This window comes from Rhineura floridana, chromosome 5 (assembly GCF_030035675.1).
Source record: "Rhineura floridana isolate rRhiFlo1 chromosome 5, rRhiFlo1.hap2, whole genome shotgun sequence".
NCBI classification, from domain to species: Eukaryota; Metazoa; Chordata; class Lepidosauria; order Squamata; family Rhineuridae; genus Rhineura; species Rhineura floridana.
Genome location: NC_084484.1, coordinates 182,268,449 through 182,293,901, shown reverse-complemented (window position 1 = coordinate 182,293,901; position 25,453 = coordinate 182,268,449). Strand labels below are relative to the sequence as shown.

The 25,453-nt window shown below is 41.1% G+C and overlaps 1 protein-coding gene across 1 annotated transcript in view; it reads left to right on the top strand.

Moving 5' to 3' along the window:
* Positions 1-25,453, top strand: part of FCHSD2 (FCH and double SH3 domains 2) — a 197,825-nt gene that overhangs the window by 78,126 nt on the left and 94,246 nt on the right. The window lies entirely within an intron of this gene.

The window sequence follows — 25,453 nt, the reverse complement described above, 5'->3', positions numbered from 1 at the left end:
CCGTGGCATGTCCACATTAAGTATTCAGGTTAATTTTTAATTGTATTTTATCACTTCTTTTATTTCTTCTTATATTGTATTTTATTGTATTACAATTTGAATTCTATGGATATGTCTGATATATCCAGCCTGACACTTCTTACTCCCCACATGGGGCCTTATAGGCACTAGGGATATAATTCTGATTGTGCCTTGGCAAATGCACAGATCTGCAAGGTAGGCAAATGCTTGTAAATAAGTTTGTATAGAGAGGAGTTGAAATGAATCAAAGGAATACAATCCCACCCTCAGTCCAACCAGCCATCACGGATAAACGTATACGCTACCACAATTAGCAGATAGATAGCAAGTAACATTTATATTTTATATCACTAAACATATGCTATAAATATTTATATAGGTGTTTAGAAATTATATAAAATCACTGGAAATACTCTTGATACTCTTGAAACAACGCCTTTGAAAGAAGAGGATTTGACTGCTTTGTTCCATGTTGGAATTCACATTCAAAATGTTGACTTGGTATCCCTAAGGAATGTGTTTCCTGGATAGTCAGCACTTCTTTTGACCTTTAAGAACAGGTCTTCTGTCTGGAGATGGCACATTTTCTATCTTGGTTGCTCTGCCCCCACCGCCACTTAGTTGGGCCACATAATTGTAGAACAGCAGGACAAAAGGGGATTGGGGAATGAGTTGTAAGTAAGTCAGTTTTGTCCTCTCACACATATGTGTGCATACACACACACGCATATGCTCTTCCCTTCTTACTCCTTCCTCCCCTCCCCCATGGAAACAGGCAGAGAAATCTTGGCTTGTTTTTCCACATGACTGGGAAACAATAACTTCTTCCACATGGACCCCTTCTCCCATTCCTGGGAAAATAGCAGGGGATAGTGGCTATTTGCATAATCGTCTTTAATACTATTGTGGGCGGGCTCTGGATGCCACTGTGGAGTAGCAGACTGGCCACCTGTCCAGAACAAATGAACTTAGCCTTTGTGCAACATTTATCTGTTATTTCCACGGTATTATTTCGCTGTAATGAATAACTTGATTAGAATATTTAAAACCCATCATTCAGTCAATGTTTGTGTTGGGTTTTTAATCACCCTTTTAAGGGAGTGAAGGAATTTCGTATTTCTATGCTAGCACAACTGTATTTTGAAGAACCCCCTCACATAGTTTTATAACTGCCTTTGTGAAATTATCTTCATGCATATTAATTAGGGGTGTGGGAATTTGGGGAGTACTTTCCAAACTTCAAAATGATTTCTATTCACCTCCTGTAAGTATTATAAATTAAGTGTAGCCCCGTGTTCACTAATGGTCCAATTCACTTATGCAAAACAATTAATTTATTTTTTTTAAAAAAGAAAAGAAAAGGGTATGGACGATGATGAACCTCACTAATTCTTCACCATAGGAAGTAATTCTGTTACATGAACCTCAGAAAGTATTAGGTATTAATACATAGTATTCCTAGACTATATTGATGTAGTTCCAGTTATATCTAAAATACTGGGCCAGAAAATTATTTTTAACTTTCAGGAGAAAACAAAAACTATATTTTCTTTGATGAGATATAGGTCATACTGTTTAGATGATACAGTTTAAATGACGTATGTAATACTAACACTTGCCTATTAATGCATCAGCTTATTTCTTTATCTCCTTGTGACGTGTTTCCCAGTTGCTTATTTGGCTAAGGAAGTCAGAGTATATGTAAAAAAGTGTATCAGAAATGTATATCAGTTAAAGTACCTTAAGAACTGACTGACTCCTTATGTTCCATCTCAGTCACTGAGATCTTCTGATGGGGCATTCTTGGTGGTTCCCCACATGGCCCCCGAGGTTCAGTTGGCTTTCACTGAGCCTTTAGTGTGACAGGCCCTGCTCTGTGGAACTCCCTACCAATAGAGGTTCAGCGGGAACATCCCTTTCTTTCAGGCATCTCCTGAAAACTGAACTTTTTGAACAGGCCTTGAATTTCCTTTTCCAACCAATGCACTTTGATATACTTTTAAGAAAAGTGCAGCTTTTAAATATTTTAATTAATAGAATAAATGAATACTACTACTTTTTCAAATCTTATTCATTTTGATAATTTAATGTTTGTTGTGCGCTGCTTTGGTTTCGGGCGCTGTTTGTTTACCTTGGGAAAGAGCATAAAATAAACTTAAAACTTATTGGACACTATATACCACTTGACTGAAGGAATTTTCATCACGTCTTTCAGATTTTTCTATGGAGGCCCTTATTTCGCTTCGGCTGCAATCCAATACACACTTACCTGGGAGTGCCCCGTTGGACCGAGTGGAGCTTACTTCTGAGTAGACATGGATTGCAGCCTTAGATATTAACACTCCATGAATAATAAAATGCTTCATTGTTGCATTATTTATCTTCAAACTATATTGAGATATCAATTTGAAATGTAATCTGTTTAAAAGTCTTCTCGTATACTATTCCTAGCCAGTCCTTTTCATATCTCACTTTAACATCAAGACATGCTGCCTGTGTATACATGTGTGCACACACACATAATACACAGGTGTACACATACATGTTTGGGCAAGTTCAGGTCACTTGACTACTCTACCCGTGATAACTCACCTCCTGACTGTGAACTGACTTCACTAAAATCATTGTATTTGAGGAGATACTGAAGGAACATGAAAGTTCTGTTTGTATGATGATTCTTGTTACCCACTTGGTGATGCAGTTGTGAAATGATTATGCATTGATGCCTCTCAGTTTAATGACCTTTATGATAAATCGTTTCTACTTTGATAATGAAGGGTTTGCAGTAGCGTAAACATTTGTTTGACTTGGTTCCTGGTACATTGAATTCTGCTTAACACCACTTTTTACAAGAACATTGCTTCATAAATGTTTAATGCATTTCCAGTTGTATAGATTTTGTTATTTCTTTCTAGGCCAGAATAATGGAGGAGACATTGAGATAATCAGAGATAGAATAGAGCAGTGATTCCCAAACTTTTCCTCCTGTAAACCACTTGAAAATTGCTCAGGGTTTTGGCAGACTGTTTAATAATTTGCCTGTAATTCAAACTGTAATATAATAAAATACACGAAATAAAAGAAGGAATAAAATACAAACTATCTAATGCAAACACACCATGGACTACCTGAATGAAGCTTGCAGATCATTGGTGGTCCAGAGACCACAGTTTGGGAATCCATGCAATAGAAAAAAAGGTATTTGTAGTATACCAGGCTTAAGACCAAATAGTTCTATATTGGACCTATAAAGAAAACACACTTTTGGCAGAAAGAGAAAAATATTATTGGGAGACAATGTATGTGGGTCCTGGCTGGTGCCCAGTCATGTGCTACTGCTGTAGCACAGGGCTAACCAACCTAGTGCCTTCCAGATGTTGTTAGACAACCATTCCCATCATCATTGACCTTTGGCTATAGTGGCTGGTGCTGATGGGACAACATCTGGGAGTCACCATGTTGGCTGCTGCTGCTGTTTTTGTTGTTATTGTTACCATTACTACTGTTGCTACTACTACTACTACTACTACTACTACTACTAATAATAATAATAATAATAATAAAACAAATTAGTTGCTTGATACTGGAAGGTCCCCAAGTGACTTACACAATGTTAAAACAAAAACAAATAAAACACACTATAAAAACATAACAATAAACCAGTAGCAATAGCACCCTCATGCAGCCACAGGAAGATTTGTCAGTGTATTAAAACAAAACATTTCAGTCTATCAAATGCCTGGGTGAAAAGGTACGTCTTTATCTGGCACCGAAAAGATGATAATGAAGGTGCCCGGCGGACCTCACTGGGGAGCATATTCCACAGATGGGGAGCCACAGCTGAAAAGGCGCATTCCCTTGTCACCACCCTCCAAGTCTCCCTTAGAGGGGGGACCTGGAGAAGGGCCTCAGAGGAAGATCTAAGTGTCCAGGTAGGTTCATATTGGGAGAGGTGTTCCAGAAGATATTGGGGTCCTGAGCTGTAAAGAGCTTTATAGGTCAAAGCCAGCACTTTGAATTGGGCTCAGAAGCGTATAGGCAGCCAGTGCATTTGGAACAGGATAGGTGTTATATGCACTGTTCACCTTGAACTCGTCAGCAGTCAGGCAGCTGCATTCTGCACTAACTGAAGCTTCCAAACCATTTTCAAAGGCAGTCCTATGTAAAGCGCATTGCAGTAATCCAACCTTGAAGTTACCAGAGCATAGATTACTGCAGCCAGGTTATCCCTGTCCAGATAGGGTTGCAGTTGGACCACCGGCCTAAGCTGATGGAAGGCATCCGTGCCACTGAGGCCACATGAGCCTCAAGCAACAGCAGTGGATCCAGGAGAACCTCCAAACTAGGAACCCGTGTCTTCATAAGGAGTGTGACACCATCTAGAGCAGGCCACACACCACTCAGCTGGTCAGAGAAACCACCTACCCATCAATAGTATCTCCGTCTTGTCTGGATTACGCTTCAGTTTATTGGCCCTGATTGCATTATTGCAACCGAGCACTGATTCAGCACATCAGCTTCCTCACCTGCAGGAGATGAAAAGGAGAAATATGAGCTGTGTGTCATCAGCATACTGATGACACTGCACTCCAAAACTCGGTATGACCCCATTCCGCAGTTTCATGGAGATGTTAAACAACATGGGGGACAGAACTGACATCTACAGGACCCCATACTGGAGAACCCATGGACCCAAGCAGTGCTTCCCAAGAACCACCTTCTCGAGCCAGCCAGCCAAGTAAGAATGGAACCACTGCAATGTAGTGCCCCAATATCCAATTTGGACAGTCGCCCCAGAAGGATACCATGGTCGATGGTATCAATCATCAGTGTTTTCTAGAAGGTTTAACAGACGAACCTTAGTGAAAAATGTCAGTTTCCTGTCCTTTATTTAAAACAACCTTATGGCCGTTCAGAAGAATTCAAAATTGGTTAGGCATTGCAAGAATTTCATACAGCCCAACATTGATGGGTTAAATTGCCACCCATATGGAATAAATAAAATCCATAGTTAGAACAGGGTGTTGCACTTCCTTCAGCCACCAGCTGCGGAACTCATGGTAGTATCACCCTTGTAAGCTGCTGCTTTTCATGCCACTTAATTGTAAGGTCAGCTTTAAAAAAAAAAAAACACCTTATGGTGAGTTTGGTATGTGACTAAAATGTAAGGTATTTTGATTTGTCTGTGCAGTTAGCACTAAGGATAGCTGACTTTGCAACTTCAGAGGAAAAATATTTTCAAACAGATTTTTCCTCTGCAAGTGTTTTGACACCTAGCAATTCTATATCCTGGGGTGTTAAAGCTCATTACCTTTGGAACTTGAACGCAAACACATCTGCAGTGATTGTGTTCAGTAATGTAGGGAAAACAAAGGAGGCACTTTCTATTTTGAGAAAACTGCAGGGCTGCATTGGCCGAAGCTCTTTTAAAAGGAATCTTTAAAAAGTTGCTCAATTCTTGCTTTACACTGACATAGTTCACATACTTAAAACTATTATGGTACATTTTTATAAACATGTCCTCTAATAGCATATGAGATGAAGGGAGCTTTAGCCTTGAAATATGTTTTACATTCGTTTCAGGGGAATTGAAAAAACATTTGAGTTTGGGGGGAAGGGATGAGATGCCTTCACACTGCTGCTTAGACATACTTGTTTAGGAAGATTAGAAAAGGCACAAGGAAAAGGGAGTATGGTTAAATAGCAGAGTCAATGAAAAAAGTGAAAATCTTATGCAAATAGTTAAACACAAACTTTGGTATATGCTAAAAAAGAAATGCAAAAGCAAACATCTAAGCATACCAAAAAAAACCTGGCAAATGATAAGTTGTCAGTGAAGCATAGCCTTTACTACCTGAGTGCCACCATCTTTTTTGGTAACATGTAATTGGCTTGGTAAGAAATGTTGGGAGTGAGCAGCTTTCCTCATGGTTTTGATTTAAAATAGTATGACCACTTTCAAGGCTCTCTCTCTCTCTCTCTCTCTCTCTCTCTCTCTCTCTCTCTCTCTCTCTCTCTCTCTCTGTGTGTGTGTGTGTGTGTGTGTGTGTGTGTGAGAGAGAGAGAGAGAGAGAGAGAGAGAGAGAGAGAGAGAGAGAGAGAGAGAGAGAGAGAGAGAGAGAGAGAGAGAGAGAGAGATGGGATTACCAGTTCTTCCCAGGGATTACCAGTTCTTCCCCAGTATGTGGAGGAACCATCCGTTCCTGGCCATGGTTGTAGGTAGGGCTCCCGCTGGGAGGAAGGACAGGATTAAAAAACATAATAAATAAATAATAGGATGATTTGGTGGGCATTCACATTGAATACTTTTGATGCCTTCTAATATCCTGAATCCTCACACTGAGCACCTTCCAAACTACAAGGCATGCAGTACTAAAAGGAGAAAGCTGCTTTTTGTGACATCAGGATCTCTGGTGACATTCTTTTCAATCTCTCCTGAAATTGCTCACCATTGTATCTGCAATTGAACTACGAATCAGTATTAGAGGAGAAGGATGTATGTGACAAATGATTCATCAGAATGGGTTCTTGTTGTTTTTGGAGGATTTGGAATATGTCCTGTGATTCTGTAGAGCTAGATTCTTCCAGACACATGAGGCTGAGAGGCAGCGACTGGCCCAAGGTCACCCAGTGAGCTTCATGGCTTTGTGGGGATTCGAACCCTGGTCTCCCAGGTCGTACTCCAGTCTCTGTTAATTGAAAAAATGGTGCATGGCAAAATCACATCTCCAAATATCCCTTTCCATAAAAAGGTCCATGCACACAGGGAGGTGTTGCTTTCTTTTCTTAATGCAAAGGTCCAATCAAATTGGTATCCCCCTCGCAGAAAGCCCTCTGTTCTCGTTCTGAGAAAGGACAGTGTAAGGAGGTGGGAGTCGGGATAGTAATCCCCTCTTCTTCCTGGTAGCTCCACCCTCAGCCTCTTTGGTGTCTGCCATGTGTTTCATAGGCAGATGCCTGCACTTGGTGCACCTGAAAGACACTCTGGCACTTCAGCAAAAGTCCTCCCCTCTTGTTCGGAGCAAGGGGGAGGTGTCGTCTGCAACGGCAGTGGGGAGCAGACAGCGTCCAGGGAGTGAAGACTTTTAAAAAATTAATAAATAATTCATTTCTTTACTGTTTGCAGCCCCCTCCCCCGGATTACTTCGTGGCCCTCCTGGGGGTTACAGCCCCCAGGTTGGGAACCACTGGCGTAAGACATAGGTCTTGTGATAAATATGGGGCTGAAGCAAGAATATCTGGTAATAAGCAGGAGTACATTCAGAACAGAAAAATATACAAGTTGGGGTGAAAGGATGGCCCATTCAGAAAGTGAGCATAAGCCGAACAAGAGGACAGGCAGGAGTGAAAGGCAGGAAATTGATGTTTAAAAGAAATGTGAAATGCTATGGTAATCAAAAATAGAAGCTAAGAGTTGCTTTCACAGGAGTTTGTCTCCAAAGGCGGAAATGGTGGAGCCACCTGTGTGGGTGGGGACTCAGCTGAGCAGAGTGGAAGAAGGAACGATTCAGTATTCTCAGCTATGTCTCATTCACCATAGCTCAGTTCCCTGATCCTGTCACATCCTTCCGGGAAACTGCACTTAATATGGATAGCTCCAGACAATTTGTGAGCTACTTGCACACTTTATGTCAGTGGTAGAATTTGTGCAGAATTTGTGTTCATATAAGGGGTGTAGAGTACAGTGTTTAGGGTCAGTACTTCACTTGCTTTAGCTTCTGAGATTTCACCAGGTATTATCCACACAATTTTACTTCACAACCATAAGGGATAGAAACATGAGCTGTATGTTAAAAATGAAGAGTAGGTTTTCCTGGAAGCTGAGTTCTTTGGTTGATACTGAATACTATGGCGTGTGGTTTTTGTTGGTGCTTCTGCAGAATAGCAAAAGACTCACACTTCTGCTTAACAAATATCCCGTTACTTGAGGATTTGAATAATCAACATTGGCTGGCCACAAGGGCTGCCCTCTGTGACCTACAATTATTCCTGTGACCTACAATCACAGTACCTCTAAAGTACATTCTAGAGCAACATCCCAACCTGGTGCCTTCCAGCTGTTTTGGATTATAACTCACATTATCTTGGACTACTGGCCACTGTGTCTGAGGTGACAGGAGTTGTAATACTAAATTTATACTAATGCCAGGCTGGTGTGTCTGTTTCTTCTCACAGATTTGAGCTGGGGTAAAGAATAATGCAGTGTTTGCCAACCTTTATGACTATGGGACCCCCTTTGTAAGCTCAAAAAAATTTGTGACCCCCCCCCCATGCTAATTGTAATTTTAGTCTCTGGTAATTGAAAAACTGGTGCATGGCAAAATCATATCTCCAAATATCCCTTTCCATTAAAAGCTCCCTGCAGACAGGGAGGTGTTGCTTTTTTAATGGAAAGATCCAGTCAAATTGGTATTCGCCCCCACCCGCATAGTCTGAAGATGTATAGTCATGTGTGCCAGCACCAGCAGCTTACAGTGTTGGACTAAGAACCAGGTTCTAATCCCACCTAACCATGAAGCCCACTGGGTGACCTTGGACCAAACACAATCTCTCAGCCTGATCTATCTCACAGGGTCAGTGTAAGGATAAAATGGAAAGGGGGGGAACCATGTGCACCACCTTGAGCAACTTGGAGGAAAGGGGGGATATAAATTCAATAATAATTAAATAAATACACTTCTGCCCGCTCGCCGGCCAGCCTGCGCAGGCTCCTTGCTGCGGATCGCAGGCAGGGAGCTGCCCTCTCGCTCACCGTCCACTGACTCCCTCGCTCACCTTCCCCCCTGCCTGCTTGCTCCCTCACTCTCCTTACAGTGGCAGGTTCCCTGTCGCATATTGCAAGCAGGGAGCTGCTAGCCCGCGCCCGCTCGCTCACCCTCCGCCGGCTCCCTCACTCGCCTGCCTGCTCACTCACTCGCCCTCATTACAGTGGCAGTAAGTTATATAAATTATTTATATATTATAAATTATTATATATTTATATATATATTTATACAGTATACAGTATATATAAATATTGTATTGTATAATATAATATAATAACCTTAACTTTTGAAAGTTTGGAAAATTGCCAGAATACAGTACAGAGAGACGCAGAGCGCACAAATGCTGAATCAGACTGAATCACCGACAATAAAATGGTGCCCAACGCCCTTCTCGGGCTCAGCTGCTGAGCACGTCATCAGAGCTTGGAAACATTCCTGTTTTGAACTACAACTCCCATCAGCCCAACTGTAGTTTAAAAAAGGAACATTTCCAAGCTCTGACAATGCGCTCAGCAGCTGAGTCCGAGAAGGGTGTCGGGCGCCATCAATTTGTGCACTCAGCGTCTCTCTGTATTCTGGCAATTTTCCACCTTAAAAATGGAACAAGCGCCGAACATATGGAACAGGAATACAATTCAAAACTGCTGCATTAGCAAAGCGCCAGAAAGCAGGGCCCTACTGTAATGATTTGAAACGAATGCTGATGAAAGTTAAAGAGGAAAGCACAAAAGCAGGACTACAGCTGAACATCAAGAAGACTAAAGTAATGACAACAGAAGATTTATGTAACTTTAAAGTTGACAATGAGGACATTGAACTTGTCAAGGATTATCAATACCTCGGCACATTCATTAACCAAAATGGAGACAATAGTCAAGAAATTAGAAGAAGGCTAGGACTGGGGAGGGCAGCTATGAGAAGAAAAGATCCTCAAATGCAAAGATGTATCACTATACACTAAGGTCAGGATCATTCAGACCATGGTGATCCTGATCTCTATGTATGGATGTGAAAGTTGGACAGTGAAAAAAGTGGATAAGAACAAAATCCACTCATTTGAAATGTGTTGGAGGAGAGCTTTACAGATACCATGGACCGCAAAAAAGACAAATAATTGGATGTTGTTGTTATGTGCCTTCAAGTCGATTACGACTTATGGCGACCCTATGAATCAGCAACCTCCAAGGGCATCTGTCATGAACCACCCTGTTCAGATCTTGTAGGTTCAAGTCTGTGGCTTCCTTTATGGAATCAATCCATCCCTTGTTTGGCCTTCCTCTTTTTCTACTCCCTTCTGATTTTCGCAGCATCATTGTCTTTTCTAGTGAGTCATGTCTTCTCATGATGTGTCCAAAGTATGATAACCTCAGTTTCATCATTTTAGTTTCTAGTGACAGTTCTGGTTTAATTTGTTCTAACACCCAATTATTTGTCCTTTTCGCAGTCCATGGTATCTGCAAAGCTCTCCTCCAACACCACATTTCATACGAGTTGATTTTCTCTTACCCACTTTTTTCTCCTTTTGCTTTTGCTTTCTTTTTCTCTTTAACCATTTTAAGAGTTTCTTCAGTCATCCATTGAGGTCTTTCTCTCTTTTTAACTAGAGGTATTGTCTTTTTGCATTCTTCTCTGATAACATCTCTGACTTCATTCCATAGTTCTTCTGGTTCTCTGTCAACTAAGTTCAAAGAATCAAATCTGTTCCTTATTTGATCTTTATATGGTTCTGGGATGTTATTTAAATTGTATTTTGGCATTATGAGTGCTTTGTTGGTCTTCTTTAGCTTTACTCTGATTTTCGATACGACCAGTTCATTATCTGTACTGCAGTCTGCTCCTGGTCTTGTTTTTGCAGAAAGTATGGAACTTCTCCATCTTCTGCTACCAATTATATAATCGATTCCTATATTGACCATCTGGTGATGTCCATGTGTACAGTCGTCTTTTCGGTTGCTCAAAAAATGTGTTGGCAAGAAACAATTATTGGCTTCACAGAATTCAATAAGTCTTTCTCCTGCTTCATTTCTGTCTCCTAAGCCCCATTTCCCCACAAATTCTAGTTCTTCCCCGTTCCCTACTTTTACATTTCAGTCCCCCATGATTATCAGCACAACTAATTTTGGTGTGTGATCAATTTCCTCCTGTACTTCTGCGTAAAATCTCTCCAATTCTCCTTCTTCTGTGTTTGCTGTTGGAGCGTAGACTTGGATGATGGTTATGTTAATAGGTTTCCTGTTTAATCTCATTGATATCACTCACTCAGACCTTGTGTTGTAGCTCCTAATTGCTTTAGCTACATCACTTCTCACTATTAAAGCAACGCCATTTCGTCTTGATTTCTCATTTCCTGCATAAGATATTTTGTAGTTGCCTGATTGAAAATGTCCCATTCCTGTCCATTTTAATTCACTCACACCAAGTATTGTAGTGTTGATACATTCCATTCCTTGCTTGACAATTTCTAACTTTCCCTGGTTCATGCTTCTCACATTCCATGTTCCTACTGCATGCGTCGTACAACTCCGGACTCTCCTTTTGCATCTGTGTGCATCAGCCTCTGGGCTTCCTTTCAGTTTTGACCCAGCTGCATCATTAGTCACAACGTTGCTCATCGAATGCTACTTGTCCTTGTCCTTTGTTCTTCCCCAGTAGCTCGGTGAGTGCCTTCTGACCTGGGGGTCTCATCTTCCAGCTCTATCTTGTGTTGCATTTTGGATACTCTGTTCATAGGGTTTTCATGGTAAGAGGTATTCAGAGGTGGTTTACCATTGCCTTCCTCTGAGTTTGGATGCATCTTTGTCGGGTGTCTCAGCTTTGACCATTCTGCCTTGGGTCCCCCTGCTAGGAGTGTAGCCTCTTGGTCTAGACTCCTGCTGGCATTTCTTTCAGCTTCTTCAGCACTCTCAAACCCCCTCACCATGTTAAGGTTTGCATCCTAAAGGGGGAATTGGGTGTTAGAACAAATTAAACCAGAACTATCACTAGAAGCTAAAATGATGAAACTGAGGTTATCGTACTTTGGACACAAAATGAGAAGTCATGACTCACTAGAAAAGACAATAATGCTGGGAACAACAGAAGGGAGTAGAAAAAGAGGAAGACCAGACAAGAGAGAGATGGATTGATTCTATAAAGGAAGCCACAGACCTGAACAAGATGTTGGAAGATTCAGGACAGACAAAAGGAAGTACTTCTTTACTCAGCACATAGTTAAACTATGGAATTTGCTCCCACAAGATGCAGTAATGGCCACTAGCTTGGACAGGGAAGGACGTATTGGTGGCGGAGTCGCTCTATACGTGAAAGAAGGCATTGAATCCAGCAAGCTCGAAACCTCAAAAGAGGCGGACTCCTCCACAGAATCGTTGTGGGTGGCGATACCATGCCCCAGGAGGGACTTAATACTGGGAACAATCTATCGTCCCCCTGATCAAAATGCTCAGGGAGACCTTGAGATGAGATATGAAATTGAGGAAGCATCCAAACTAGGAAATGTGGTAGTAATGGGTGACTTCAACTACCCGGACATAGACTGGCCGCATATGTGTTCCAGTCATGACAAAGAAGCAAAGTTTCTAGATATTCTAAATGACTATTCCCTAGACCAGTTGGTCATGGAACCGACCAGAGGGACGGCAACCCTGGACTTAATCCTCAGTGGGGACCGGGACCTGGTGCGAGATGTAAGTGTTGTTGAACCGATTGGGAGCAGTGACCACAGTGCTATTAAATTAAACATACATGTAACTGGCCAATTGCCAAGAAAATCCAACACGGTCACATTTGACTTCAAAAGAGGAAACTTCACAAAAATGAGGGGATTGGTAAAAAGAAAGCTGAAAAACCAAGTCCAGAGGGTCACATCACTCAAAAATGCTTGGAAGTTGTTTAAAAACACTATATTAGAAGCTCAACTGGAGTGCATACCGCAGATCAGAAAAGGTACCGCCAGGGCCAAGAAGATGGCAGCATGGTTAACGAGCAAAGTCAAGGAAGCTCTTAGAGGCAAAAAGTCTTCCTTCAGAAAATGGAAGTCTTGTCCGAATGAAGAAAATTAAAAAGAACACAATCTCTGGCAAAAGAAATGCAAGAAGACAATAAGGGATGCGAAAAAAGAATTTGAGGAGCACATTGCTAAGAACATAAAAACCAACAACAAAAAATTCTATCAATACATTCAAACCAGGAGTCCATCTAGGGAGGCGATTGGACCCTTGGATGATAAGGGCAGATCCCTGAACCTGAACTAACATTTGCAGGAAGGGATTCTGAGGGACTGAGACAAATAGTGGTAACGAGAGAGGAAGTTCTAGGCTTAATGGACAATATAAAAACTGACAAATCACCGGGCCTGGATGGCATCCACCCAAGAGTTCTCAAAGAACTCAAATGTGAAATTGCTGATCTGCTAACTAAAATATGTAACTTGTCCCTCGGGTCCTCCTCCGTGCCTGAGGACTGGAAAGTGGCAAATGTAACGCCAATCTTCAAAAAGGGATCCAGAGGGGATCCCGGAAATTACAGGCCAGTTAGCTTAACTTCTGTCCCTGGAAAACTGGTAGAAAGTATGATTAAAGCTAGATTAACTAAGCACATAGAAGAACAAGCCTTGCTGAAGCAGAGCCAGCATGGCTTCTGCAAGGGAAAGTCCTGTCTCAGTAACCTATTAGAATTCTTTGAGAGTGTCAACAAGCATATAGATAGAGGTGATCCAGTGGACATAGTGTACTTAGACTTTCAAAAAGCGTTTGACAAGGTATCTCACCAAAGACTTCTGAGGAAGCTTAGCAGTCATGGAATAAGAGGAGAGGTCCTCTTGTGGATAAGGAATTGGTTAAGAAGCAGAAAGCAGAGAGTAGGAATAAACGGACAGTTCTCCCAATGGAGGGCTGTAGAAAGTGGAGTCCCTCAAGGATCGGTATTGGGACCTGTACTTTTCAACATTAATGACCTAGAATTAGGAGTGAGCAGTGAAGTGGCCAAGTTTGCTGATGACACTAAATTGTTCAGGGTTGTTAAAACAAAAAGGGATTGCGAAGAGCTCCAAAAAGTGAATGGGCGGAAAAATGGCAAATGCAATTCAATATAAACAAGTGTAAAATTATGCATATTGGAGCAAAAAATCTGAATTTCACATATACGCTCATGGGGTCTGAACTGGCAGTGACCGACCAGGAGAGAGACCTCGGGGTTGTAGTGGACAGCACGATGAAAATGTCAACCCAGTGTGCAGCAGCTGTGAAAAAGGCAAATTCCATGCTAGGGATAATTAGGAAAGGTATTGAAAATAAAACAGCTGATATCATCATGCCGTTGTATAAGTCTATGGTGCGGCCGCATTTGGAATACTGTGTACAGTTCTGGTCGCCTCATCTCCAAAAGGATATTATAGAGTTGGAAAAGTTTCAGAAGAGGGCAACCAGAATGATCAAGGGGATGGAGTGACTCCCTTACGAGGAAAGGTTGCAGGATTTGGGGCTTTTTAGTTTAGAGAAAAGGCAGGTCAGAGGAGACATGATAGAAGTGTATAAAATTATACATGGCATTGAGAAAGTGGATAGAGAAAAGTTCTTCTCCCTCTCTCATAATACTAGAACTCATGGACATTCAAAGAAGCTGAATGTTGCATTATCATTATCATATGATAATGGAAAAATGGCTATTGAAATTACTGGACCTAGCAGACTTGATGAGATGGATTAATTGACATGTTTATTTGGAGAAAAATGATGGATATATTTCTCAAGGAGTGGAAACCTCTCTTTGACTTTTTGCGGAAAGAATAAAGTGATGTTAATGAGATTTGATTATTAATTAAGATAATTACTGGAGGAAAGTGATTTTGTAATATATTAAGAGACAGGTTTGTTATATATCATAGACCTATAACTGATCTGCGACAAATCGGAAGTCAACATTTTATTTTATTGTTTAATCTGTTTTTTTTTGTTTTGTTTTGTTTTGTGTTTCAAAATTTGAATAAAATTAATGAAAAAAAACAAAGAAGCTGAATGTTGGAAGATTCAGGACAGACAAAAGGAAGTACTTCTTTACTCAGCGCATAGTTAAACTATGGAATTTGCTCCAACAAGGTGCAGTAATGGCCACCAGCTTGGACGGCTTTAAAAGAAGATTAGACAAATTCATGGAGGACAGGGCTATCAATGGCTACTAGCCGTGATGGCTGTGCTCTGCCACCCTAGTCAGAGGCAGCATGCTTCTGAAAACCAGTTGCCGGAAGCCTCAGGAGGGGAGAGTGTTCTTGCACTCGGGTCCTGCTTGGGGGCTTCCCCCAGGCACCTGGTTGGCCACTGTGAGAACAGGATGCTGGACTAGATGGGCCACTGGCCTGATCCAGCAGGCTCTTCTTATGTTCTTAAGATTTGAACAGGGTGGTTCACGACAGATGCTATTGGAGGTCGCTGATTCATAGGGTCGGCATAAGTCGTAATTGACTTGAAGGCACATAACAACATCCCAGTAGCTCAATCTGGAAGCTTGAATAGAGCTCCCTTCTGAAGGGAGGGAGGTGAAGATTTTGAGTGGCTTGGAGGAAAGGTGAATTCTGAGGCAGTTAAAGTGTGTCAAAAAGTAAAGGGACTGAAAAATGGATTAGGGATTAATAGTCAAGATGTGCCATGTTCTCTGGCCTCAGTCTCCCCTCTGGCATTGCCTGGGGAGCCATATCCTTCTGATTCAGGATCCAGCCAGGCCAGAGGATGTGGCTTCATTTGACCCCTCATGCTTCCCCCAGGCACCTGGTTGGCCACTGTGAGAACAGGATGCTGGACTAGATGGGCCACTGGCCTGATCCAGCAGGCTCTTCTTATGTTCTTATGTTCTTATGCAGTAGGAGCAACTGCAGAACTGGACAATGGATCTTCAAGAAATAGACAGCTCTTCAGACAGTGGGATTATCAGCAGATCCAGACCAGGTGGCCAACACCTCCACAGTGACCTGTCCAGGGTCCTGACTAAACTGTGCTTAGCCTTGCCTGTTGTGATCTGACATAGTCTACTTTGACTTTGCGATTGAGTCGCCTCCATCTATATGTTTATTGACACTGTCAAAGTACTTTAAAAGTTTTCTGAGACTGGACTTAACCTTGCAGAAGGCATACTGCTTTTGCCTCAGCAAGACTGTTCTTCTGTGTTCTTGGTAATTCTGTCTTTAATCATGCATTCCATCAGTTTTCCTGGAACAGACATTAAGCTGAGCAGCCTGTAATTTCTCTGATTCCCTCTAAGGCCTTTTTTAAAAAACGGTGTTACATTGGCCACTTTCCAGTCCTTGGGTACCAAGGCTGATCTTAGGTACAAGTTACATACTTAAGTTACAAGATCAACAATTTCACATTTGAGTTCTTTTAAGAACTCTTGGTTGGGTGCCATCCAGACTCTTGTTTTTAATTTGTCAATAAGGCCTAGAACTTAATATTTTGTCACCACTATTTGCCTCAGACTCCTTTCCTGAGAAAGCTGGTTGAGGCACAGAGATGTTTTTGATGGGAGGCTTGGATTGAGACAGTGGCTGATCTAAAGTCACTCTGTGTTCAAGGCAAAGGGGATATTTGAACCAGAGAGACTTAAGCCCCATCTGCCCTATACATATAAAGCAGTTTCATACCACTTTGAACAGTCATCACTTCCCCCAAAGAATCCTAGCTACAATTCCCGGAGTGCCCTGGGAAGAAGGATTGATTCTTAAACCAGTCTGGGAATTGTAGCTCTGTGAGAGGAATAGGAGATCTCCTAACAACATTCAGCACTCCTAACAAACTACAATTCCCAGGATCCTTTGGGGGAAGCCATGACTGCTTAAAGTGGTATGATACTGCTTTCAGTGTATAAAGCAGATTGGTCCTTACTAACTTGCCTCTTAATCACCACACTACACTTGTTATGGAAGAATGCAGCCCCGCGTCCCTGCAGTACAGAGAGATCAGGGCTCCCTTTGGCCTAATTGGGGGTACTGTTAACAAAACCAGGAAATAACCTTAAATTTGGCTAACTGTAATGTACTGTGAGGCTGATTAATCATGCCAAAGAGTTCAGAGTTTCATTATGGGTATTTATCATTGGGCTGTGGAACAGCATACTGGTGCATCAATGACTTTATTTAATACAGTGCAAAGAGAAGGCAAAGCAAAGTTCTTCTGCCCACTTTTACTTTTGTTTAGGACTATTACAGATGTAGTGCGCTATAAAAAAGGATACCCTGTTAAGAACTATGCTAAAAATCTTTTTTATTTTGCAATATGGATGTTATGTGAAGGTTCATTCTAAAGCACTTTGTTATAAGCTTTAAAAGAAGTTTCCCTGTGGGAGGCACAAGGCCAAACGTATCAGATTTATAACAGTTGACAGCATGGTTGTTTTCCAAGTCTTATTCAGTGACCCTTTTCCCCCCTGGAGTTGGGCTTGTTTCCTTCATGCAGCCATCAAAGTTCCTGCAGATCTCAAGCTAATGTTTCATATACTTCAGTAAAAGGAATAATTTCATTTTGAAACACAGTGTGGTCCACCTGTTCCATTTTCATGGCCCATATTTGGATTGTTTTTTTCTTTAAGTGTTGCCAGTAACATGGGCAACAGGTTAAGAAAATCAACATGGCTGGGTGGGGTTGAGCAACAGTCCAGCTCTCTCACCAATTTTGTCTCTGGTATTCACAAACTAAGAGTGGGTCCACATGCTACATTCCTCATTGAACCCAGGGGCAACCCACCCATGAACCCAAGCAGTCCAGACATCCTTGGTGAGGTCTTAGGAGCTCCAGTTAACTTCCAAGCATTTCCTACCACCATTTCATGACTTTCCCTTTATCACCTACCGTCATCTTACCCCCAGAGAAATGGGGGAGAGCCTGTGAAGATAAGCTTGAAATCAAGACAAGCTGTGGTAGGAGTGCTGTGGTTTTCAACAGCAGGTATAGCTGGAACCTCTGAAGGCAAGGAGGTAAAACTCCAGTGCTTAGGGTGGGGCAAAGCCACCAGACTGGTGATACTCCTGGTGCAACCACACTGCCCCAGTTAAACAGTTGTGTCTGTGTCAGGCGGGTGTCCCCAGCATAACAACACCCCTGGTTACTGGACTGAACCACTTCATACTGCAGGTGGGGATTGTATGGTTGAATGCACCTCCATACAGATTCCCTCTAAGCAGAAAGCTAGAAATCATGGTATAGTTTCCTTTAATCCTTTTCAGCGATGCATGCCCACTGCCATGGCAAAGGAATACAGTGTTAAGGGTCAGAACTTTACTCTTCCTTAAAACAATGAAAAGTCTGACAAATTGTATACATAATTGTATATTTTTAATGGTACAGGATTTCATGTTTATGATGTAAACTCACTCTTGAAAAGAAATATAGCATATTTGTAACTCAGTTGGAATAGCATCTATTACAATAGCATCTGCAGTTATTTAGAGGGTTGTTTTAATATCCATTGAGAGCCAGTGTGGTATAGTGGTTAGTGTTGGACTACGACCTGGGAGACCAGGGTTCGAATCCCCACACAGCCACGAAGCTCACTGGGTGACCTTGGGCCAGTCACTGCCTGTCAGCCTCAGAGGGAGGCAATGGTAAACCTCCTCTGAATACCGCTTACCATGAAAACCCTCTTCATAGGGTCGCCATAAGTTGGAATCGACTTGAAGGCAGTCCATTTCCATTTTTTTAAATATCCATTAATACTGTAAGACTTCACAGATGAAACAGTCTTGTAGTGTTTGGAGAGAGAGAGAGCTCTTGAAGTTTTATGTTGGAATGTGGAATGTTCTATAGAAAGAAGGCACTGAAAGAAGCAACTTTACAACTGTGTAAATGTGGGGACATGCCATTTGCAAAGGGGTGCATGATTTGAAATGTGCATTTCCATAATGCACAGCAGCTCGGAATTTTGTGATGGGTGACTTTATGAAATGGCCCTTTAAAAGAAAATTTTGTTAAGACCTGTGGTGTTCTGCAGGGTTCCATCTGGTCCCCCATGCTGTTTAATATCTATATGAAGCCACTGGAAGTTGTCATCAGGAGATTTGGAATGAGGTGCCATCAGTATGCAAATGACATCCAACTCTACTGCTCTATTCCATCTGAATCAGGAGAGGCAGTTGAGGTGTTGAACCGATGCTTGGAGGTAGTGATGAATTGGATGTAGGCCAATAAATTGAGGCTGAATCCTGAAAAGACAGAAGTGTTGTGTCCAGAGTTCTCATGTCTGGGAGGTGGAAGATAGGCTGTTCTGGATGTGGTTGTTCTTTCAGAGGGTCACCATAAGTGGGGATTGACTTGAAGGCAGTCCATTTTCCCCCAATGGCTTCAGTTAAAGATACAAGGGCAGACACTTATCCAAAAGTTGGCATCCTTTGCTTATAAGTATTCTCTCCCTCAAATTGCATCATTTTTTTTAATTCTGGAAAATTTGGGAAGATTAACAGATAAGATTTAACTACATAAAGCATTAAATAATTTGGAACTATTTCCCATTGTGCCTGAGCATGTAGATACAGAAAAAACAGGAAAATATGCGTGGTGATACAGCACAACAGTATAAAAAAGGGATTAAGTGATCCCTGCAGATAGTGTAAACATGACCTTTTTAATATTCTGGGTATGGAGGCCTTAAGTGATGAGGCTGTTATTTCTGTCTGTGATAAAAGTACTAAGTGCAATGAAGCAGGCCAACTAGGCTGGGGCAGAACGTTCTGCAATTTAAATTCTGGTCAAATGATGGCTTGCTTTGAACAAGTACGATGCATTATCAGCATCAGATCGTTGTTTGTTAATAGTGGGGGAGGTTCATCACTACTTTTGCTTTCTCATTTTCCCTCAGATTAGTCTTATTAGGAAATAAAGATGGAATCTAAAAGTGCAAGATAGAAAGAGGAAAGTGCATTAATTGTATCGGAGGATATCTTCTGAGGAGCTGGCCTTTGATACTCTACTTTCTACTTGACAGATGCATTGATCTTCTTGTCTTCAGCTTCCTCCTCCTCTTCCATTGCAATAATATCTTATGTAAAAGTTTAAGGATGATGTTGGAATGCTGTGCATGGAGAGGAGTAAATGCATTTTCTTATGACTAGGCCAGAAGAGTCCATACTTTATTTATTTATTTATTTATTATTTGATTTATATCCCGCCCTTCCTCCCAGCAGGAGTCCAGCTATGCGCTATAAAGATCTTTTCCTGAGAGTTAAAAAAGGTGGGACAAGACTGGAAATAAAAGGCTGAGTTGAAATGGAAGAATTTTAAAAACTTGCCTGCTTTTTCTAAATTAGTTGATTGTTATAACCAAGTCCCCCATTTACAGGGAGAAAATGGAAATGGACTGCAATATTAACAAAGTGCATGTAACCTGTTAAAAGTATTTTATTTTTGTACTCAAAATTACTAAATTGCTTAAAACTCATAATCTGCAAGCCACTGAAGTACTTATAATAAATACATTTCACTTCTCAAATTTTGCTGTTGAAAATTATTTTCCACATACATTCATACCAGTCTGTTATGTAATAGTGGGAAGAGTTAATTTAATCCACCCCTTTCTCTCCACTGGATGCGATCAAGTACTACATCACCCTAGATTAGTAAAGTGGTTGTTGTGTATAGGCACGTTGGTTACTAACATGGTACAGAATACGCTGGAGGTGGATGCAGGGGACCCCTGAGGTGTATATGTATTGGAAAGTTTGTTTTTAAGAAGCCCTGGATTCTCACACTACTAAAACTACACTTGTGAGTTGCCTCCATGCTGGTTGGAACACTAATAGTAGAGAGCAGTGCTCACATGCAAGCCTTTAGCCAACTGCGGCTAGCAGTTGAGTGAAAGGGAAGCAAGCAGCCTGCTTCCTTCAGCCCAGGTTCTAATTCTGGTGTGAGGAACGCCCGCCAGATGTTGCTGAGCTATTGGTTTTGGATGACATGTGCCAGTCTTCTGAGTCCCAGCTGCTTCCTCACACACTAGAGTCTAGTGTAGGGAACATTTCTGGTTTTGGGGGGTGGGAAAGAGATCTTTATCTGGCCCAACCCTATAAGCTAAATTTGACAAGTAGGTCGGGCAGTCTGCCTGTCAGTCACATGATATCATTATGGCATGATATGTCTGACAGGTGGGTTGCCTCACTCACCTGTCAAAATCCTTGCATGGGGTTCCCAAGCTTGGGAACTATAGTGCAAGAGGTGTTGCCAGTCATTTGCTTTAAAAACTGCCCCACACTGATCCTTTCAACCTCTGATGTCGGCAGAGAGGCTACAACTGCAGGAACTATCCTTGGAGTAAGGTCTGAAGAGGAAACAAGGTTTAAGGTTGTGGGTTAAAGGACGGGAAATTTCCTCTTTACCCTGCTTCTCTTCTGTCCAGTTTTCAAAGGTTTTTGGCAGGCCTTGTCTTGTTAGTTATACATCCATGTGAGTATCTAAATGCAAAGTAGTGGGGCTGCTTGCTACTCTGCCAATACAATGAAGTCATGGTTTATTTTAGTTGTGAGTTCAACTATCTAGGAATTATCTTGCAGGCAAGGAAACAATCCATGGCTTATTTCTCCAAATCAAATCCTTTATTTGCATTAGCCACAAGCCATTGCAATTGAGATATATACAATAAAAACAATAGAAAACAGCTTAATCAAATTTTCCTGCTGAGATTCTACCATTTCTATAAAATACCAGACAATAAAATTAATATATCCAAAATCCACCAGCATAATATAATAGAAATGGATAAATGAAGCTATCAGCTGGAAAAAAAGTGTCAGATTAGAACTCAGGGTACCATTGTTGATCTTGTTCTAATTTCTTATTTCTCCAAAGCTTGCTTTGTTTGCTGAACCTCTGGGGCATGGAAGCCAGACAAGCCATGTTTAAGCAAGGCTGTTGGGTCCAGACTAATGTCGAAACATAGGTGGAACATGCCGTGTTTCATAAGCCAACAACAAACAATGGCTTCACATCATGGTTTATTTGCCAGAAAAAACACAGTGGTTAGTTTGATGGGCTTAGTTCAGACGTTCAGACAAACAGCACCACACTTTGGCTAAACAAACCACGGCTCAGCTTTGTGTGCAAACCAAGCCTGTGTGAAATGCTAACCATAACTCAGCTTGGTGTAGCTGAGGAATATGTTACAGTACAGATCCTCCATGTTGTTCACAAAACCTTTGGGTAGTTTGTTTATTTTAGAAATTTCTGTGCTGCCCTTCAATGTAAGTATTCTCGGTTGGCTTACACAATAAAACTAAATACTGCAACAAGGTACTAACAGTGAACTATGGGTATAAACTGGCAGCAAAATCATCACAATTTAACAATTAAAAGTCTGGTAAAATAAAATGCTGTTTGCCTGGCACCAAAAAGATAGCAAAGTGGGCATCATGTGAGCCTCTCTGAGAGAAAGCTCCATAAGTAGCGTGCGATAGTAAGAAATGCCCTCTGTCTAGCCACCTCACCAATGTGAGACGATCTCAGTGCATAGCCAAGGTGATGTGGAGGCCTGCATTCCTTCAGTACCCTGCTCCCAAATAGTTCTTTGTTGTGGACTCTGAATGATATATTCATTTATTGTTTATTTATTTATAAATATATTTATATACCACTATTTCGTTTTTAAAAAAATATCACCATCAGTATCTATCACATCTTTCCCATATGGCAATTCACAAAGAGCAGATATTTGGTAGCCTATCAAAAAAATTTATGTTGTAGAGGTTTTTCAGAAGAATTTTTAGTAAAATTAAAATAAGCATGGCTATGTAGAGAACCAGTGTGGTGTAGTGGTTAAGGTGTTGGACTATGATCTGGGAGACCAGGGTTCGAATCCCCACACAGCCATGAAGCTCACTGTTGACCTTGGGCCAGTCACTGCCTCCCAGCCTCTGAGGAAGGCAATGGTAAACCACCTCTGCATACCGCTTACCATGAAAACCCTCTTCATAGGGTCGCCATAAGTCAGAATCGACTTGAAGGCAGTCCATTTCCATTTTCATGTAGAGAACAGTTCAATTGGTCTGAAACCTTTGATTTCACCAAATTGTAATGATCTAAGTTTTTTTTTGCTAAATTTGTTTTCCAAATTTGTGCAGTATTTCGCTTTACATAACTCATTTCACTTATGCTGAACGCAGTTGTCTCGGCATTCCTATATTTAAAAATATCAGTTGCTGCAGTTTAATAATCTGTTGTAATCAGTGAGAAGTTGAATTTCATTGACAAGTGGGACTGATTAAGTAGTGGCCAAGCTTCAGAACAAGCATAAATGTCAGGAATTTTCTCTTCATATCTGAGGACTATCTATGGAAAGTTTAGCAACTCACAAGTTCTTTACAGTTTCTGAAGATAACTGCCACCTTGGTAACAGCATTTGTATGTTAGCAGCTGATGAAGGCGGAAGCCAAAACGTTTTGATAATACAATAAAAACTACTTCTGTTTTGTTAATCACAATTATGTGTACATATATATATATATATATATATATCACACACCTCCCATCCAGCCACATTCTCCAAGCAGTTTACATAACCAAGAGGCCATTTCCTGGTGCCTAGAGAACACTGTAGAAAGCATCCTTTTAACCTCTGAGGAGAGTGTTCCACCTGCCTTGCTCTGAGATGGTGGGGACACTCACAGAAGAGCCCCTCCTTTGAGGATCTTAATGTACTCTTTAGTTGAGTAGTCTTATCACTCTCCCAAAGGGCAGCGTTATGTGTACAATATAGCATGTGCCATAGGAGAGTAATGTTTTAGAGACACAACAGTATCACACAGTACATCATCAGTTGGTGTATTAAAAAACCAAAAGGAAGTTTTGAAGTACTTTACACTGGTTCTTGATGGCCAATGAAATAGCATCGTTTTGAGGGACTCCACTTTTCTGGCTCTTAGTTCAAGGGCAGGAGGGCTTTGGTATTCTTTCTTTCACTATGTGTATCTCAATCTGCTTTGCTGTGAAATGGACTATCCAGAAAAACTACTCTTAGTTCAAGTCACTCCTTTTCCCATCAGGTCAGGATCAAACGAGATGTGGCACTAAATGCATAACATGGAACCTTATGCTTTCCTTTAAAAAAACAACAGGTTCGCAACAGTTTTTTTATTAGGAAGGCTGCACATAGAGTGGGGAGGTTTACCCTTTTTCTTCCCCACTGCAGTCAGATAGATCCCTCCCCAGCCCCTGTTCGGCCCAGAAGGAAAGCTACCTTTGGCACTAAAGGAAGCTTTTCTTCCAGGGATAATATTTTGTCAGGACCGTGGTGGGGGGAAAGGGTTAAACCTCCTCTGCTTACATGCAGCACTCCCAATTAAAAGTGTTTCCAGCAGATATAGCATTTTTTTTAAAAAAAGAAAACACACTATTTCAAGTGATGATGAGCTTAGCGTCACACTTAGTTTGGTGCTCGATACATTTAAAGGGCTCAGTGGTTTCTCTTCTGAAATCATTCTATAGTTAATATAATACTAAGGCAATGCAGGGCAGTGTCTAATTCCAAGTATTTAAGGCTTTAAAAATGACCAGTCAATCTCACTGCCATATATCTATGATTATTGTGTCCCACTGAATTATGTGAGTAAACCTTAAGATTGAAATGTGAAGGGGTTCAAAGGTTAGGCAACAGTGCCCTTCTGTAAATTTCATTTGATTTCTACATAGGAGTTAGATTTTTTTTCCCGTTAAACTTATTGGCATGTCTACATTAATGGGATTTTGCTTGCATTTAAATATTACAATCATGACTGTTTGAATTAAAAGGTTGCCAAGTGATCCACAAGCAAGTACTGAGCACACTCCCAAGCTTCATGCTCAGTGTAACTGTGTCAAAGGTTAAACTATTGGTAGATTTCCCAGTTGGAGCCAAACAATGATGGTCTTTGTCTCGGGGACCTTTTGAGAGGAGAAGCAGCAAGTGTCCTTGAGAGTAGAACAAGGAGGACCTTACATTATATGCTTGCTATGCAAACCCACTTACTAATCTTAACTGAGAAAGAGCTGCTTTTGCCGCCACTTATGGCTACCTCTGTGAAATACACCCCCCACAAAAAAGTTCCAAGCTTTTTGACTTGATACGGGTAAATGGCAGGATTTTTATCTTAGTTCAGGAGTATAATTTCCTGTATATTGGTTTACTATGATTCTACTATGGTCTTACCCACCCAATTCCATGAAATCAGGATTGGATACTTCAGTTGCATTCATGTCCACAATAGCTGTGACAGTGATTTACTGGGGTCTTCCACATCCTATAGTCTGCCTACTGTACTATACTTGCTTCCAGTCATCTCGCCAATTCCTTGGCAACATTCCCTCAAACCACTAACAAATTGCTCAAACAATCATGGCACAAATGATCCTTAACAAACCAAAGCAAATTTGCAACCAAAAATAGAGTTGGAGGATGTATAAAAAAATCAGAATTCTTTATTACAATAAAATAATTACTCTATTTACAAGAACTCCAATAATAAATCATGAATAGGCCAGTCCTGCACAGTATATTTCAATATAAACCAAATGCATTTCAACACAAAGGTCTTTTTCAATGACCTAATATAAAATCAGAAAAACTATATATAAATATATATATACATAAAGGGCAGCACTTCTGGAATAAAAAATCAACTATACATACAAATCATACAGATGCTCACCAATTGAGTCTCTAGAAGAGGAAAG